The sequence below is a fragment of the Gavia stellata genome, chromosome 8 (genome assembly GCF_030936135.1).
Source record: "Gavia stellata isolate bGavSte3 chromosome 8, bGavSte3.hap2, whole genome shotgun sequence".
Lineage (NCBI taxonomy): Eukaryota > Metazoa > Chordata > Aves > Gaviiformes > Gaviidae > Gavia > Gavia stellata.
This window is the reverse complement of record NC_082601.1, coordinates 30,125,743-30,143,769: the sequence shown is the minus strand read 5'-3', so window position 1 is coordinate 30,143,769 and position 18,027 is coordinate 30,125,743.

Sequence of the window (18,027 nt, the reverse complement as noted above, 5' to 3'; positions counted from 1 at the left end):
GGGGCTACTCCACAGAGGTTTGGGTGAAACACATGCACAAGTCTTTGTAGGGACAGAGCCTCCAAATGTCACGCAAAAGTAAAAAAATCCCCGTATACTCACAGTTGCAACAAAGATTATTTGTATTTGAAAAATAATTTGGTCAGAGCCTGACTTGCAATGGCTAACATTCTTATTCCATAGCTATGTTAGTTTTGCTGGCTTTCTACCGAATCCCACAAATATCCAAATTAAACTAAGGTAGTTCAGAACAGATTTTCTGTAACTCTTACTTCTCATTCTGGGTCCTAAGTAAATAGGTACATGGTGTGCATCACGCCAAGTGGGCAGCAAAGCTGAGCTCTGACAAGTCAACTACAAATGCATATGCCAGGGTCAGACTCATTGGTATCAATGGAAGTTTTGTCTCAACAGGGAAAGTGGATCAGAGTTCCCCCTGGGCTAATCTGTTGTGAATGCTTGTGCTATTGACAGACTATTCTAGGAGGATGAATATTTTTTAAAAGTACAGAAAAAGGAGTCATGAAGAAAAGAAATAGTAGTAGCATGAAAAAATATTTAATTAATTAACCCCCCTTTCCCAGTTCTTACTTCTTTTCTTTGTTCTTAAGGAACCATCTATTTAATCAGAGAGTTTTAATCAGATGAGTGTTTTTTGCAGATACAAGTTTGGCTATCAAGTGATACTCTTCAGGATTTATGTCTCCTATGGACTGTCAAGCTGGAAACCTTGCAACAGAATGAACCTTCATGAGTAACCCTTATAAGCACATGAGATTATCTTTAAGGAAGTGAATAGACTCCTTTCAAGTATTTCAAGTGAAATACACCCAATCTGAGATCCTCCAATTCATGAATCACATTTCTAGAATTTTGTTCCCTGGAGCTCAGGTCCAAAATCACGACTTCTGCCAAACCTAGGGCTGGATCACATTTCTGTGAAAATCAGAATCTTTGCATTGGCTTTGCAGGCAACACCTGCAGGCTGTAAATGTCTGATTAAAACATGAGACTTATTTATTAAAATATTTTAAAAGTATTGGCAACATTTTTCCACATTTGCAACATGTAGGGACATTTTTTGCCATGGTCACAAACACTTAAAATTAGATGGGTATTCAAAAGATGTCCTGGAGACTTAGGAAGGATAAAGTTTTGTGTGGCAGTTTTATTTCTTCCTCTTTTGTTTTGTGTTGTTTTACTTGCTATTTGTGCAGCTCCTTGGTGCTAATTTATGGTTTTCAAAAACATAGTTAAGTAGTTCATTCATAGAAAACATCAATAAAAAAGCCAGGTTCTGTCTTATGTGCACTTAGTCCTCAGGCTTCCAGAAGTTGAAATGGTTCAGAAGTACAAATTCCTGTTAAAAAGTTGGGAGTGTGCTGCTATTTTTATAACTTACTCCCGCACCTTATTATTTAAATAATTTTCTCCTTGCCCACCCACCATATTTAGGAAAGAGAAGAACAGATGCATTATACATGACAGGGAGAAAAGAAAAGGGGAAAAGTAAAAAAAAAAAGGGAGGAAATGGGAAAAGTGGCAGGGGGAGAAGAAAGAAACAAAAGAAGAAAGAAAAAGAAAACAGAAAAAAGAAGGCACCCATCTATAGAGGTGCAGAAGACAAGACATAGCTTCCAGTTCAGGAAAGACTTCCTGATCTCAAAGAGGTGATTAATCATGTGCTTGAAGTTAAGCACACACTTATGTGCCTTGCAAAACTGGGATATAGGAGGAAATTGTGCGCTGAGTAGAACATCCTGATTTTATTTCCTAAAACATCTTCTTGTCTTTAAGATCTTGTCTGTTCTGTCTGGGCAGATAATTGATAATCACAGGACAAAATCGATCTAGGCTCTGGAGCAACTGATTGCCAGCAGGTCAGCTGAAGCATATCCTGTGCTGGGTGGAGTTTTCCAGTTGCTAAGGAATCTGCTGCAGAAGACAGTGAAACCCAGCATATGTATTTCTGATTTTATTAGTACAGGGACAGAAATTGGGAACAGATCCTCATTCTTTACATTCATCCTCACTTGCAAGTATCTGGGTGCTAGAAAAAAAAAAAAGTACAGATTCTTATTGATATTCTGCTACCTTTGTATAGCTGGGTAGAAGGGTCTTCATGTGAGAATCAAGAAAAAAATGGCACTGAATTATAAAGCTTTTCTGTAAATGTGAATCTGACCTCAAGTGTTAGGAGCTCCAGAGTGAAAGAATAGCATTGTTGAAAAATAAAAGAGCAGAAAGGCTTAAGTTCAGGCATGCAATTGCTTTGCAGACATTCATCATGCAAAAATAGAAGGCAAAAACTTGTTAGGAAAAGTAAGACATGTATCACACGATACATAAAGACATTTACCCCTAGGTAAATCAGGAGTAGTTCTCCTGAAATCAACAGCTTGGTGTAAATTGAGCCTGGAGCAAGACAGGACTCAGAGATAACATTTGCTCAAGTTATCTCCCTTATTATTGGAAGGATTGTCAGCTGCAGCCACATCTATTTGGAGCTGCAGCACAAGAGGATACAGGGAGGATGCTTGAGAACTAATTAACAAGTTACCAGCTGAGTGGGTCTCATTATTTTGAAATGTAAATGCTTTTGTTGATTAAATCTGGACCATTAGCTCTGCTCTGTGATAGAGGAGATTTCATCAGAAGTGAAAAAAGAGGAAGCAAGGAGCTTTGTGGTGTTGCAATGGCCATTGAAATAGCTGATCCATTGGGGAATGTCCCAAGAATGTACAGAGAGCTGAAAAAATGAGCTTTTATATTTTAACTTATCCTCTGCAACTGGAGCTGTGAGACGCTCTTAGTCTCTTCAGATCATGCAGAAAGGAAAAACATGACTTACACTGATCAGCAGTTAATAAACAGTCAGTTTAATGACAAGACAAATTCCTATTCAGCAGGATCTTGGTAATGTTTCATATAAATGTAAATTCTAGAGCAGAACAGGCAGAAGTTTTTTTCTCAGATCCTTACCGTAGATTTTTATCTACTCCAGATGCCTGGAGTTCCCATTCATGAAACCAAATTTCTGCATACATAAAAAGACGTGTGGTGGATTTAGATACCTTCCCAATTGACTTGCACAAGAATAATCACCTCATTTAAACACCCACTGAAAGGCACACTTTTTAATATGCAAGGTCAAATTCTATCCTGATTGTGGAGCAGGATGAAGGAAAAACATTGAAGTTAGCAAAACAACTATGGGTAACAAAACTGTCCTTTCAAAACTTCTGGTCCTGTGGTGTGGATTTCTAGATCTGAAATACGCGGTCAACTTCCAAACAACCTCTTCTTGACCTATGTCAGGGAGCCAAGACCATAGTATTTGGATTTTGCAATCCACTTGTCTTCTGTCTTCTTTCCAAGCACAGCAGAAGACTCCCCAGGCGTTTCATTACCAGAAATCATAGTGATCTTCTGTCTACTTTGGGACAGTGTTATGTGAAATGGAGTTTCCTATATATTGAATGACCAAAGGACTAATAGGATCATCTGGAGTATTACCCCACAGCTGTGCAGCTCAGTCACCCTGTCAAAAGTACCATACTCTGCATACTGGAACTTTCACATGAATAGTGAGCAGTATTTTTCATAAAGTTTGTGGTGAAGGCTTTGGGTAAGCTGGCCAAACGTGCAATTATGGGGTTATCTCCAGCTCCACTACACTGATTATTGCTCAAGTTCTTGGGCTACAGAGAAAATCTATGTGGTATTTGAAAAGATGAGCCCCTGGAAGAACTGGAAGGCCTCATTATATATTGGCTAGAGCAGAAAATAATTCCTTTTTCTTGTTTAACAAGAAACCACCATCTACTTTTCTCCTCATTCTGTCCAGCTACACAGTCAGGCTTTATTTTACCCATTCAAGAAGTAGAACCTTTACTTCTAACATGAAAACGTAGGTTTGTGTCATTGTAGCACCAAGAAGAACTAATTAGGGGCAGGGTGCCCATTACGTTAGGTGCTGCACTGAAAGAAACTATCTGTGATAAAGATGTGACTTCTAGTTTAAGACAAAGCATCCGCGCTCAGGGTAGAAGGAGGTGGGGAGTTAGGGGAATGCATGGTTATAGAGACCAGCTTTGAGAATATAAAATGGGTAAAGATTTTGAATTCTCACCCTTTCTGAACCTAAGGCTCCGGTAATGGGATACCAATAGGATAGGTAAAATCATGTTCCTTTGAAATAGCTTGTCTTCTCTTCTGGATTTATCAATTGACTAGAAGTTGTTTTCACTGCAAAGTAAAACAAAAAGTGGAAAAAACACAGAGTGAGCATACCAGATGCCTTTCATGTATGTTTAATACAGCACTAGTGGAGCATTATCCCAAATGGCTTATACCCTCTCAGTGATAGCTCTAGGAAAAAGCAGATATTGACACTCTAATAATGTTTGCCCAGCAGTCAGTGAGCGGTGTACAGCACTGAGGGTGTCTTTGTTACAGGAATCAATTAGGAAAATGGAGAACTGAGGTCCTCCAATTAGAAGTATACAATGCTGACGTTACTGAAAATGTCCACTCTGCGAATCTTTCTGAAGCTATGCATTTATCTCCTTCTCAGTCGGTACCACTTGAAACTCCCACTGCAGTTGACTAGCTCCCAGTATCCATACCTTCCATTTTAATGTTATCTCCCACATGTGAAAATACATATTTGTCACCCTAGATCCACACAGCATCCACCTGTTCTGCCTCCAAAAATTATCAGTACCAGCTTTATCGGAGGACGTAATCCTGCAGCTGAGGAGGTATTGAAAATATGCTCCCAGGGAATGTTTCCTTCTATTCCCATTAACTGCATGGTGTCCTGACATAGACTTCATCTACTTTGATTACATGACATCTATCTTCTTCCTGCAAACACTTGTTTCCTTCTCTTTGCTTGACTGATGCTAAGGTTAGCCTTCCTGTGTACCAAAACATTGAGATTAGAAAATAAAGGGCTGAAGTCCTGAGTAAGTTCTTTTTCACCACTTCATACGACCAGCGAGGCAAGGGAGTCAGCAGTCCCTCTTCACACAGTGAGGACTGGAGTTCCAGCTCTTCTGTGTCACCTGAGCACTCAAAGCAGTTAGAGGAGATTAGTGACTCAAACCCTAAACGTTCAGTGAATGAAAGCTGGTTCAGTTGTTTGTGTCTGCAATGCATGGGATAGAACTTCTTACAGGAGATTCAGCGACCACTCTAAGCAACTCCATCAGGGACAGATCGTTAGTCTGTTTCCTGTATGCTATTTTCTGATTCTGTTAGCATTCACAAATGTCTCAACATCTAGCATTTTTCCATTACAGCCTCAATAATTTGTCACTGCTTCTCCCAGAACAAATATTTGCTGTGGAAAGATGAATCTGGCTTGTTTTTAAGACTGTAGCTTTTTCTTTTCCTTCTTTTCTGATAGCTTCATTATTGGTTTTGGCAGCTGAGTCACAAGAAGATGTTACACAAAGGGTATTTACAGTATAATGAGGTTCAATGGAGTTGAAAACTGAAGTTCATTACCCTCACATTTAAGACTATTAGAGCAGAGAGGCTGTAGTGAAGCATTGTTTGTCATTTGCACAGTGTTATTGAAAAGCAAACAGCATAAATTCTCCGGACACTTACCGGCTTCCTTTCTAGCCTCCCAGCTGATTTTCATTTGCAACAGAGTCCAATATTGCAGAATGGAGATTGATGGAACCGTTCAGCACAGTGTCAGCAAGTGTACGTAACCTCTGCTCTGACCATCATCAAAAGAAAAGATTTGAGCAAAAGATGGTGTCGGTACCATAGTGACCATGCAGTTGCTAAGGATGTGATTAGCACTCCAATTGCAGGAATGGCAGTTAATTGCTATGTCCTCATTCCATTTCTCTAGGGGAATACCTGTTTGCCAATTCTACATGACAAAAAAAAACCCACCTCTTGGTTTTACAGCATCTGAAGCCAGCACCTGTTTGACCCTGAACATCTCCATTACCAAACTAGAATACAAAACTTTTATCCACTAAGTGCAGCACATGCAATGCTAACAATTGCCTTTTTATTTTTTTTTTCCTTTTTTGCTATATTTCCCCCTCCCATGTACAACATGGACTTACTTGCTCACTTCCCTCTGGAAGTTTGAGAGCCTTTTTTTTTTCTGTAAGTCTGAAATTCAGCTATTAAGCAGAAGAAGGCTCAGGGAAATGAACTGAAATGTCTAGTGAGAAGAAAAATCGCTCTGTAAGGATGGGCTTAAAAAAAAGCTCAGGGTAATAGAGATTGATCACTCAATCTGTCCATGGCCTCAAATAAAACTGAGTGAATTTAACACGTTAGGTTACAGTTAAGAAGCTGAGTTGTTTCCATGGATATAATATAGTTTCAGATTATCATGGGGAGCCATTTATTTATTTTTGCATTTGTGAGTCATTTAGGCAGTCCCTTTATGTGAGTGAAAATATGTTTATTTTCCCACTCCCTGCTGTTGTGTGTTCTATTAATATCACACTAGTTGAAATAGATGCGCACACTAGAAACTATTTGGTACTGAATTTGTTTTTCAGATTTCTTTTTCTCTTCTTTTTCTTCTTCAGGCAGCTATTTTTATAAACCAGTTCAAAACCCCCCAGGCACTTTTAATACAAGTTTTCCTCCATTTTTAAAACACAGGGCTTAACCCTGCAATGGCAATCCACAAGGATGCAGGAGCCTATGTAAGTTCTGTGACGTCTTTTATCCCTTTCAGACAAGATGGAGGTGACAGTGTATTTCCCTAGCTTTCCAAAACAAAGCATCAGGCACTCAGAAGTGGCCCCAGTTCCGACTGCTTCTATTTGATTAAAATAAAAGGAAAAAAGATAGAAGCTGTCAAAAGAGAAGGTAAAGTGACTAGAAAAGGAATGTTGCTGTGAGATATACTGGGCCCTGTAGTTTAGCAACAACCACAATTACCATCTCCCCTCCCTCACGAAGGACATTCCTGGTAGCTGCTGCCACAGGTGCTGTTGCCCCTTTCCTCATGGTAGAAGCTAATGGGACATTGGTAAATTTGACCTTTTTTATGCTCCCCATAACCTCTTGGAGTTTTTTCTCTTTGCTCTGCCCTTCCTACGGCTCCGTTTGGATTTTAGTAAAGTATGGACACTCCAAGGAGGGATCTGGTGCCATGTCATGCTTGGCACTGTACGTACAGATTATAATGAGGATACTGAAGAGCTTATTGTCTAAAGAGATGAGGCACAATAGGTTTACAAAGGAAATCAGTGGAGAAAATGAATGTGAAGTGTTCCCAGCTGAGCTGAGCAGTTCCCAACTGAGGGAGGTGACAGATGAGAGCTCAAAGTCCAGGAGCTGGACCCAGAAGGCCCCGACTTTCAAATCTGACTCAGCTGTTCTCGCTCATGTTGAAATGATGGGGGATTAAAGCACCCATACTTGATGGAGGTGCCTTCCCCTTGATGGAGGCAAGGGGATTGTACTGGGGGCTCCAGGCAGTTTTCTGGGGGCTCCTGAACTCTCATAAGCTGAATTGTGCTATTATTGCTGTCTGTAGCAGAAGCAGGATGGCACTGAAAACGAGATCCTCTTCACATCTGCAGCCAGCATGACCCATTTAGCTTGCAGCAGACATCAATTAGGATGTTTTCCTCTGCCTGTGACTGAGCAGCAAGTCTGCTCTTGTGCCCCTGGCTTGGCTCTTGCTTTGCCCCCCATTTGTCTCCCTGTTATGTGTCACTCTCTCCTTGTGCTGTGTACTGTCTTAGTAGCAAGATATGTGCACTGTGGAAGAGGTGCTATCTTTGTTTTAAATGTCACTATCATACCTTGTCCAGCATGGCCCTGACATCTTGGTATTGGTATTAAGAGCTACAGAAATAGAAATGAATACATAAATCCTCACACCTTAACAATAAAGGAAGAGTGGGCTGGTCATGACCCCATGATGCATATTCCCACCCTCCCTAGAGTCTTCAATCCTAGGTTGTCACTCCATGATGGAACATGTATTACCATCTTTTGAATGTAACCTCACCAGCTTTCTCCTTGTGGAAAAGTGCCTCTGTCCCTTTGCTCTTTCTTGATCATGTATTTTGGTTCACGTACAACCCATCTTATGTCCTTGCCTCTGCCAGTGGGAGAGCAGTAATTTTGAAAGGGTATTAACAGTCTATCATTTCGTACATGCTTCAGATGATAGACCAATGAAAGAGCCAGCTCTTCCGAAGATACTGCTGGACAGTAAGCAAATGTTATGTAAAGGTGAAGAGCTACATAGACTGCTCCGCTGGCTTAGACAAACAGATAAGAAGACATGAACAACCTTCCTGGAGAGGGAATCTAAAAAGACCAGTCACAGGGAGCAAGAGATAGGAACAACAGATTGGAGGAGAAAGCAGGAAATTAAGGACAGCTATATCGGTGTCAGTCCTGCTTTCCTAAATCCAAGGGAGGTATGTCAGTGTCTACAAATAAGAGCAAGATCAAGACATGAAAACTTATCCCCTGATTTCCTACCACTTGCATTGAATATGCTGGTATTATCTACTTTCTCAGTCACTTTATTCAGCTAAGGAAACAAGCCTGGTAAAACGTGTCATATGTCTTCCCCAGGAACAAGTCTGCAACATCTGAGTATTTTTGATCTAGGACATAATTTTCCTCTGGTGTTACTAGCAAAATCGGTGGTATCACCTTATGAGTCATCTTGTACAGCAGTTTTTGAAGGTGTTCTGCTTTCTAATGCTGCATATCTTTTAATAAGTCTTTTTCCAAAGTCCTCAGGCCCTAGGAAGCCAATTTATAACACATCTCTTTTTAAATACATGTGCCAGAAACCCACACATTCAGGATGTCAAGCACAGGAGCTTGACATTAAGTTCTTAAACCTGTGGCTGAGATCCTAAAAATAAGCTCCAGAATTTTCAAGAGGGATGAAATCTAAAGAGCTTCAACTCCACATCAAGAAATGATTTATTTAATCCTTTTGAAAAGCCAGAAAATAACAAGAGACAGGGCTTGTAATGCAGGACTCATTTTCTAGCCTGTATGAAGTGTTTTACACCATTTTACACTGGATTCTCTTTAGAGTGATATCCATCCATTAGAGGACTGGACCAGGGTGCAGGAATTTTCAGTACCTCTTATTGTTGACCTGTTCTCTTGGCTGCAGTTTCAACTTCTATAAAATGAAAGGTGGGGAGGGAGGATAAAAATGTAAGGGGGAAAGATGAAATTATGGTGTCCAGATTTCTGAAGCAGATTGAGATCTCCTGATGAAAACAGGACAGAAGAGCCAGCAGTTATTATGGGGCACCATATTCATACTGGACTAGAATGTATACAAATAAGCTTGGCAGAGCCTCCCAAGGAAAAGGAGTCCCCAAATTTTTTCCTATATTTATACAGGGATGTAAGTGTAATTATTATAGGACTGCAGAGTCCTGATATAATGACAGGAAAATTGCTGCTCTATTCTATGACTGTCATATAACCAACCCTCTGCCCCATAAATCATTGCCTAGTTACATTGTTCTGCTGGAGAAACTTCTGTTACTGCCCTGAAAACATAAAAAATAAATCTAAACTACCTGGCTTTTGGAGAGCAAACAGTGGCTGTGCCTGGAAAATTACTTCCCTGGCAACTCTTCATACTAACAAAGTATGTTCCTTCTGTGCGGGCAGATCCCAGGAGGCAAGAGCATTCAGCATTCCATAACTTGGGATCACAGTGGCAGGACTGGGCCTTGGGTTTTTTTATTTTGTTTTGTTTGTAGGTGTTTTTTTCATGACTAGCAGTCTCCTAAGCAACAAAATGGGTAGGAGGAAAAATAGCAACTAGGCTAATACAAAACTAGGGGAAATCCCAGCTTGAGTCATTGTAGGAAAGGGAATTAACAGTCCCCTTGAGCCTTGTGACACTTATTCAACAGAAAAAGTTGTTCAAGATTATCATCTGGTCACCTGATGAAGATGTGGGTTATGTGCTTAATGGGTCTTCCTAATTGTAGAGCAAAACTCCCTCCTTGCCTTGCCTTCTGCTTGCTTTTTAAAAAGCAGTATTTTAACAATTGAACAGTGAGAAATCCTACTTTCAGCAGGAGCTAAATTCACATAAAAAACAGGTTTTGTTCCCAGATTGGCTTTAAATGGGAAAAAAGCCTGGCATTTCTATGGGCTTGCTCTTGCCTTTCAAGCCACAAATGGGAGCAGAATCTGACTCTCTAGTCACTTCCATAAGGGCAGGTCCTGCATAGCTTCCTCATTTCTCTACAGAGGCCTCATCTGAAATCTATCTGAAGGATGTGGTTTTTTAGGGCTGACACTTGCTTTATCTCTAAGCATTTATGCTGATTCTTTAAGCATATTCCTACAAAACAGAAAGTTGTTCAAGTGTGTTTCTAGAGAGTGCAATGGTCAGTTCTGAGTTAACACTTCCACAGGAAGCTGCAGTGCAATAATAAGGTAATTTGGTTTGTCCAACTTCCCAAAGTATCAAAGAGCTCTCAGTACAACCTTTGGCTGAACTCAGGTATGTACAAAAATACACACCGATTTATGTAGGTGCCACCCTTGCTCTAAATGCCCTGCAGATTCTTTCCTATTTTTGAGGGCTTTCAGCATGTACATTACTTTAATTAACATGCAGTGTAAGTTATATGTTGATATTGGCTATCATTGTGTATGACTACATATTACATGGCTTCTTAGCATTCGAGCTTCTTTTCTCATCATCCTCGTGTGGTTTGGTTCAGGCCTTTTCATGTTGGTAATGCAATTGAGTCAGCTATGTCTGATAATCCTCACCATTTTCACAGAAAACAATAATACAACCAAGCAGCAGAATTAACGAAGTCTAGTTTCCTCTGAAATTGTGTCCCCACCCACACACAGTCTGTAACCCACTTCTCTTCAATTTGCAGCATAACTGTGCCAAAAAACACCCTCCATTTCCTCTGCTCTCTTTTTGGAGAGGCACCCCCGCCTCCCCCCCCCCCCCCCTTTTCAAACAATACCTAATTACTGACCTCATCACACACCCCTTTCCTTCTTAAAGGCATGAATGTGGGGTCTGTACTCCACGCAGCCACCTTTTTTTACAGAGCTTGTAAGAACGTCTTACTTTTGTGACCTCTTTCTCATTGCCAGTTTGGCTGAAGGCAGCCAGCTGGTTCACAAGTTATTAAGGAGAGGCTGAGAGATAGACAGGATGATCTCTCAGGCCTTATTTCTTCAGGAAAAAAGAGGATAAAACCACAAGGTGATTAGAACCCACGTCTTTATGTTTGTGGACCTAGGTTTTTAGAGGTGTCTTTATCCCACAGAGCTGGTGATATTGCTGAGGAGTTACTGTGTATAGTCCCGCATATTATCTAATAATTACATTATACAATCATCCACTGAGGAGAATAGAAACGTTTTAGTATAATGGTTATTTTGTCTAGTTGGCTGTGAGAGACTGGGAACTGCATTTAACCAAGGCAACAATTCCCTTCTTTTTTAAACAGCTTGGAATTTTCCTGGGACCTTGTCTGACTCCTGATTCCTCTCCCTTACTGTTCCCTGTCTTCTAAATTGGCACATGTTGCCAAAAGTGCCTGCTGCCCAAGGAGTGGATGGCATGGCTTCCTGTCGGGCTGTCAACATAGTTCTTTTAATCAGGGATTTGTTGCTGAATGAAAGAAGTCTCCCGCAGACATCTTTCAAGTGAATGGTCTCCACAGAATTCCCAATCCAAGTTGCCGTGGGAAACTGGGTAAAAAGGTTTGAGAAATCAAGCTCTGGTCTCAAGCATGTTAGGATTTACAGGGTCAGATCCAGAATTGCTAAATCCAGGGGAAGTTTGACTATGGACTCAGTGAGTGCAGGATTAAGCCCATTGCCACTTAGCTACCATGGTTACAGAAACCTTAGAAATTTCTGAGACATTGCTGGTGTGCTGGACTAATTTCAAGCTTAGATTTGGAATACTCTGTACAGCAAGTTTAACACTGCCATTTAAATTACAGTCAATTATCTTTTCTCCTAAAATGTATTAAATAATGTATATATTTACATCTTGGAGGTACGTTGTGGTTTTGCAAATTCTCTTCCTTTTCATCTAGAAAAAATGACTGCTCAATAAAGAGAATGATTTCCCTTTAAGCAGCTTCTGTTTCCACTCTCCTGTTTGGAAAATGCTGCTGTTCTTTAGGGAAGAGCTGTCTGAGACACTCTGGCTTTCTGTGAGGTCAGAACTCCTCACCCGCTCACTGCAGTCGGCTCCTGACACATCATCGTATTAATGCTCCCAGTGGGTTTCTCTAAAGTGCCTGTGTGTTTTGAAGCTGAGGAAGAGGTGGAGTCAGTAATTTCACAGAGTACTATGGCACCATGTCAACATTTGGGTTTAGTCCCCTAAGTAAAACCTGCTGCACTTCATATAGAAATCTAAGGTCTCTCTCAAAAAAATGTGACCTTTAAGCAGGGTGCATTTCACTAGAATACCTGTTAAACATACTATCAAATGCTTTTCATGGTTTTTCTGTAGAAAAGGAAAATGAGAAATTTGCACTACATTACTAAAAATACTGTGTAAGAGAAATGTGATAGGCAAAAATACTGATTAGCTCTAGGATGCTATGTGTTTTTAAAGTAAACCTGTGCCTAGAAACAATTTCTTTTGCTTTGAAGCCATTTTAAATTTTAAAGCTCTGTGGCTCAGTTTGAATGCTACAGGGTCGTGAGTAGGTCACCGACTGAGACTCCAAAGGTGCAGGCCCATTCAGTGTTCTGCAGTCCATCTTGCTAGGTACCCTTACACAAGCTGGTTTTCTTTCCCCTCAGTTCACATGTGCTTTGTTGAGTAGTTTCTCTTGCTACTAAGGGTAAGACTTTCAATAACCATGTGGGCCTCACTGTGTTGGCCTCGGTGGAGGTACTACAGTCACATAAAAAGTAATATTTTTGCTGTTCAAAAACATAGAACTCTAAAATAGTTCTGCAGTAGGTGTCGTCGTATTTGATTGTACAGGGGGGTGAAATAAATGGTGACTATCCCTGAAAGTTTACAGTGTGGGAAACTGCCATTTTAGCCTATTCAGAAAATAAATAGCTTATTCTTTCCTGGTCACTTTTGCATCAACATAGCCCCTCTGAGAGGACCTTCACCTGGCAGAAGACTGAAGAATAACATAGCTGGATCAGTGGGACTGACCAGGCTGCCTAATTTGAGTGATCCTGACCATGGAGTTAGGGTTAGAACAAGCTTTGTCTCAACAGCTATCTTAGTAGAGAGCTCAGCTGGAGTTCTTGATTTTCCTTGGAAGATAGTCAAAGAGCTCAGTCTTCTGCTGATATTATAAAGAAAGCATACAATAACTGCAACATCAGATTCCTGGTAACCTGGACAAAACCTACACATTACACCTGAAAAAAAGCTTCATGACCATCTTATCCATACAGTCTAAAGGAAGTGACAATTTCTGGAACTTACCCTTTTTCAGTCCATGGGACACTGTGGGTCACAAGACAGATAATTAATGGGTGAAGCCAGTGGCTGTGTCTGGATCCTTAAGAGTCCATGGGATCCACAGAAGTAACTAAGTAAGACTTGCTAAACAAAACAAGTATATATATATAAAATACATATATATTTGAAATATATATTTCCTGTGCTGAACTGAGTCATACGTATTGGAAAAGGTTGAAAACTGAAGGTGAAAGTACAACTCCACAGTTTGAAGGGGGACACAGAAGAGGAGAGCTTGAGACTTTAATGACTCAACTAGACAACCACCCCCAGAAATGTACCCCAGAGAGCAATCCTAGGAGACAGATAGTCTTTCATTGGCCTTTTTTGTAATTTCTAACTTCTTGGATTCTGCACATTTCCATGTCCTTTAAATAGAACAGGGCTCCTATCAATCTCTTGATCTGTTCTCCTGGCACACACAATGACAGTCCTATGTGCCAGGGGAGTTTTACTGCCTTTTTTTCTAAAAAACATGTCCAAGTGGTTTTTGGATTCACTGCTTCTCCACCCCCATCATTCTGCTACCTCTTCCCATTTCTTTGCTGCTTACATTGCATGACTTTTCTCCCACTTGTAAGATATATGCTTTATTTTATAACGTTTCTCATACACTAAAAAAAGTGCTAAGTCAAGCAGTTACCAGAGCTGGAAGATCTAACCTTCCTCCAATTGGCACAGCCGTCATGTAATAGCCATCATGTTAACTTTAAGTATAGATTATTATTATTGAGCTTGTATTACCTTGGCTGTTTGCCCAGCATGTCCTTGATAACTCAGGGTCACAAAAAATGAGTAATACTCTGGTCCTACTCAATAAGACACAGGATCAGCATGATGAAAATGGCCTTAGCATTCAAGAATCCTTTAAATTTGGCACTCCAAATTAAATTTAAAAATGGGTTAGATTGCTTTTCATGAATAATTGCTATTAACCCTTATTCCCCTTCTTGCCCCTTCCCAAGACGATTATTGATTCCCAGTTGCTCAGATGCTAAGAATATCCTTGGATAATGTTTTGGGGATTTAAGGCACTAACAAGTTTGTGAAATTAATGGGATTCTGTAGGTAGCAGACAAAAGACAGCTGGATAGATTTCTCCATGCACAAGTAGCTTGATACCAGCCTCTGAGGTGGGAGCAATGCCAAGTAATGCATTTTGGCTGTGCACTCGTATGCAATCATTTCCCTGATAGAATTACATTCTCCTGGTGTGGGATGGTTTGTCACCCCTGAGCATGACCCTTTTATAATATTTCCTAGTCAACTGTTTGACACGGAGCTGGCTTTCCCAGATTTCTACCTCTAGATAATGATCCCCTTAAGTGTTTTCAAAATCACACCATAATTGGTTCAGGTCAATGTCACAGGTAAATGGTGAAGCAAACAACAGCGAATTCAGAGACAGTTCCAATATCACAAGTGTCCAACCACAAGGGACATTGCTTATCCCAAGGAAGATTCATTTTTCAACTAGAAGCTAAAGCATAAGCTCCTCCAAAACAAATAAGAAACCTGCTTCATTTGTTTCTAGCTAGGTAGCTTGGGGAAAAAAAAAAGTCACAAGATGAAAATTAAGGAATGTGCAGAGACAGTGACTGAAGTGAGAAGAGAGAATTTGGAGTAAAGTGGCCTTTCTCATAGGTTCATGTGTTTCTTTTTTGTATTTAGAAACTAGGAACACAGACATTAAATACAAACTTACTTTTTGTAAGATGATGGCAGTGGATGGGGGATCCTTGCTACAATCAGTTGATTGACCTGCTCTGGCACTAGCAGTAAATGACATAAAAGCCTGCACTGCAATCTCAGGATGGAAACTTCTGTTACGTGACTGGCAAATAGACTTTTACACCTAATTATCACAGAGTGTGCTGCCTACTCGTGTGTTCGTTGCTGCCTGGCTATGCTTGTGCTCACTATCTCCCTCATTAGTTTTAGTCCTTCCTTCACCCTGTGCCTCACTAACCAGAGCTAAGTAACATTCATTGGTTATCCTTTTCCTCCTCAGCCCTCTCCCAAGTAAAGCTGTATGGGTGTTTGAGAAGAGGAAGAGTTTGTATTTTCAAAACAAGGGCTGTCTCTTTTAGACACTTAGGCAGAAGAAGCTAAACCTAGGGAAAATGGCATTATTAGTCTGTCTGTGACCTACCCGTTTCCTCTTTCCCACTGCTAAAGCCAGTGTTACTTACATCTTTGTCAGTACAAAAAAATTCCATCATTTTTGCAAATGCTTTCCCTCCTCTAGGGATTTTCCATTGCAGTTGGTACTGTGCAATCCTAACCACCTCTCCCTAAATTGCATTGCCTTAATTTGAGGCATTCCCACACAACACAGCGCAGCTGTGATGGGATGTACCTTGGATCAGTATACCGAGGTGAATTAAAAGCTGTGAGCGTGACACTGCATTTGCTCTTTCTGCTTGCCACTGGCTGCCTTGTGAATAGCACACTCGTATTGTTTGCCAACTTGCAGAAAAGAAGCTGGCTTTATGAATGCCTACCATGCACGTAAACAGACACCATGAGATTTGGCAGACAGGAGCAAGTGATGGCAGGTTGTCATCAAATTATTCCTTTGTATTTTATACCAATAAGTATCATCCAGATTCACTGAAAGGAGGATGCAGGAAATATAAAATGCATTTTAGACAAGATTTTCATTAAGACTACCCAAGTTTGCTAATTCTAATGCTCAGTCATAACCTCTGTTTATTTTTTTCTTATTATTGGTCCCCTCTCAGCTTAGTGATAATGAAAACAAAGCAGCCTTGGCCAGCCATTTACGTGGAAGGAAATTGTGAGCATGGCATGTCTCATCAAAACAATGGATTCTGCTGTGTTTTTTGTGTATGGTATAACTGGACATCCCATATAGTCAAGAAAACCCAGCTCTGGATGAAGCCAAAAGACACAGGGAATGAGACAAAGCTTATCAGGACCATGAATACCTACAGGTTGCAGGCTGAGGGAACCCAAGACCAGCTCATGATACTTTGATTTCCATTCAGACCCTGACCCTTCTGTCTGAAGTAGGTTCTACGCTACTTTGGAAAAAGGGGAGTTGTGGCTAGAGGGATTTGGGACACAAATGGCTAGGCTGTCATAAATCAATACATTTCCATCCACAATAATGTCTGGAACACACTGAGAACATCTTTCTGTGTTTCTGAGCAGGTTTGTTCCAGTTAAGACTGCTTCCAATTTTCATACACAGTCTAAGATGTTCAATTCTGAGAGTTTTTTGCTTGGAATAGAATCTGCAAAAAAGAATAATGTTTGACTGGATTTCTGGAGCATAAGCAGTTTATCAGGAAGTAACAACTTGCATTGCAAGTGTTTCCCCAGAAAGGTCAACTCACTGAGGTGTTTTCTACACTGCCCTCAAAACTGTAGGTTTTTGCTCTTCCATCATGTGATGCTCTAAGAAATGAGGCTACGCACGTTCGTTTAATATTATAGTTCCCTCGTGATATCTTCACTTTCCTTAATGAGGGCAATGTTGCTAACTTGTTAGGAGCCTGAGGACGGTGTCAATTTAACATAGCATGGAGGAGAAATTAACAGAGAGGAGCTCCTTGCATGAAATGGAATAAGGTCACTGATGATCCTTTCTTCAATCTTTATTTTTGTATTACAGACAAAATGTCAACAAGGATAATATAGAACACTGTTACTCAGAACTGGGATGCCCTTGTTTTTATTCAATAACCTGACTGACAAAAAGTAATTAATCCTTCACAATGCTAATTATATAATAAAGCAAGCATGATTTGGGTGTTCAGCTGTGAGAAAGAAAGGGAAGGGGCATGGGTCTTGGTAAAATTATTGGGGAGAAACAACAATGAATAAAAGAATCTTTTAGTTTTGCATGTGTTTACACATGAGTAAATCAAAAGTTACACTGTTGTCTCAGTAGGATAATGCTGTGCTTCTGCTAACATGCAAGAAATCAAAATGCAGCTCTTTCCATACTTCATGATAAAGCAAAACCTGGGAAGGGTCAGAGAAAGCAACAAAGGAAGGCAGGAGAAAGCAAACCAGGCAATGAATTAATGAAGTAAGGGGAGTTTCAATAGAGACATCCATACTATGTTTTTCTTTAAAATTGTCCTTTGCAAAACATGGTTGATAAACCTCTCTGCAGTGATTTTTGTCAGCCATACATATCACTCTTCTACAAGCACAAAAGGTACACAGAGAAGTCAGCAAACTGGGAGGGTGTGTGAAATATAGAGCCCGTGTAATGTTCGTAAAGATCAATTTGCTGCAGCCTTGGCCTTTTAGTGGTTGTGGCTTGCTTGTGCAATGATGGTTCCTAAAAAGGGCTGTAAGCACTCATTGCAGGACATCTGTTCTGCAATGGCAATGGGAGCAAGCTGCTGCTTCCACACAACCTTCGTTTGTGGTTTCACTATGCAAAGTGGGTGAGTCATTGCTGACAGATCCAAGGAGCTGTAAGCCCAGGCGTGATCAGTGTGCTGACAGCAGCAGACATTCTTCTAGATAATCATTATTGCCAAATATCTCATTTTTTTTCT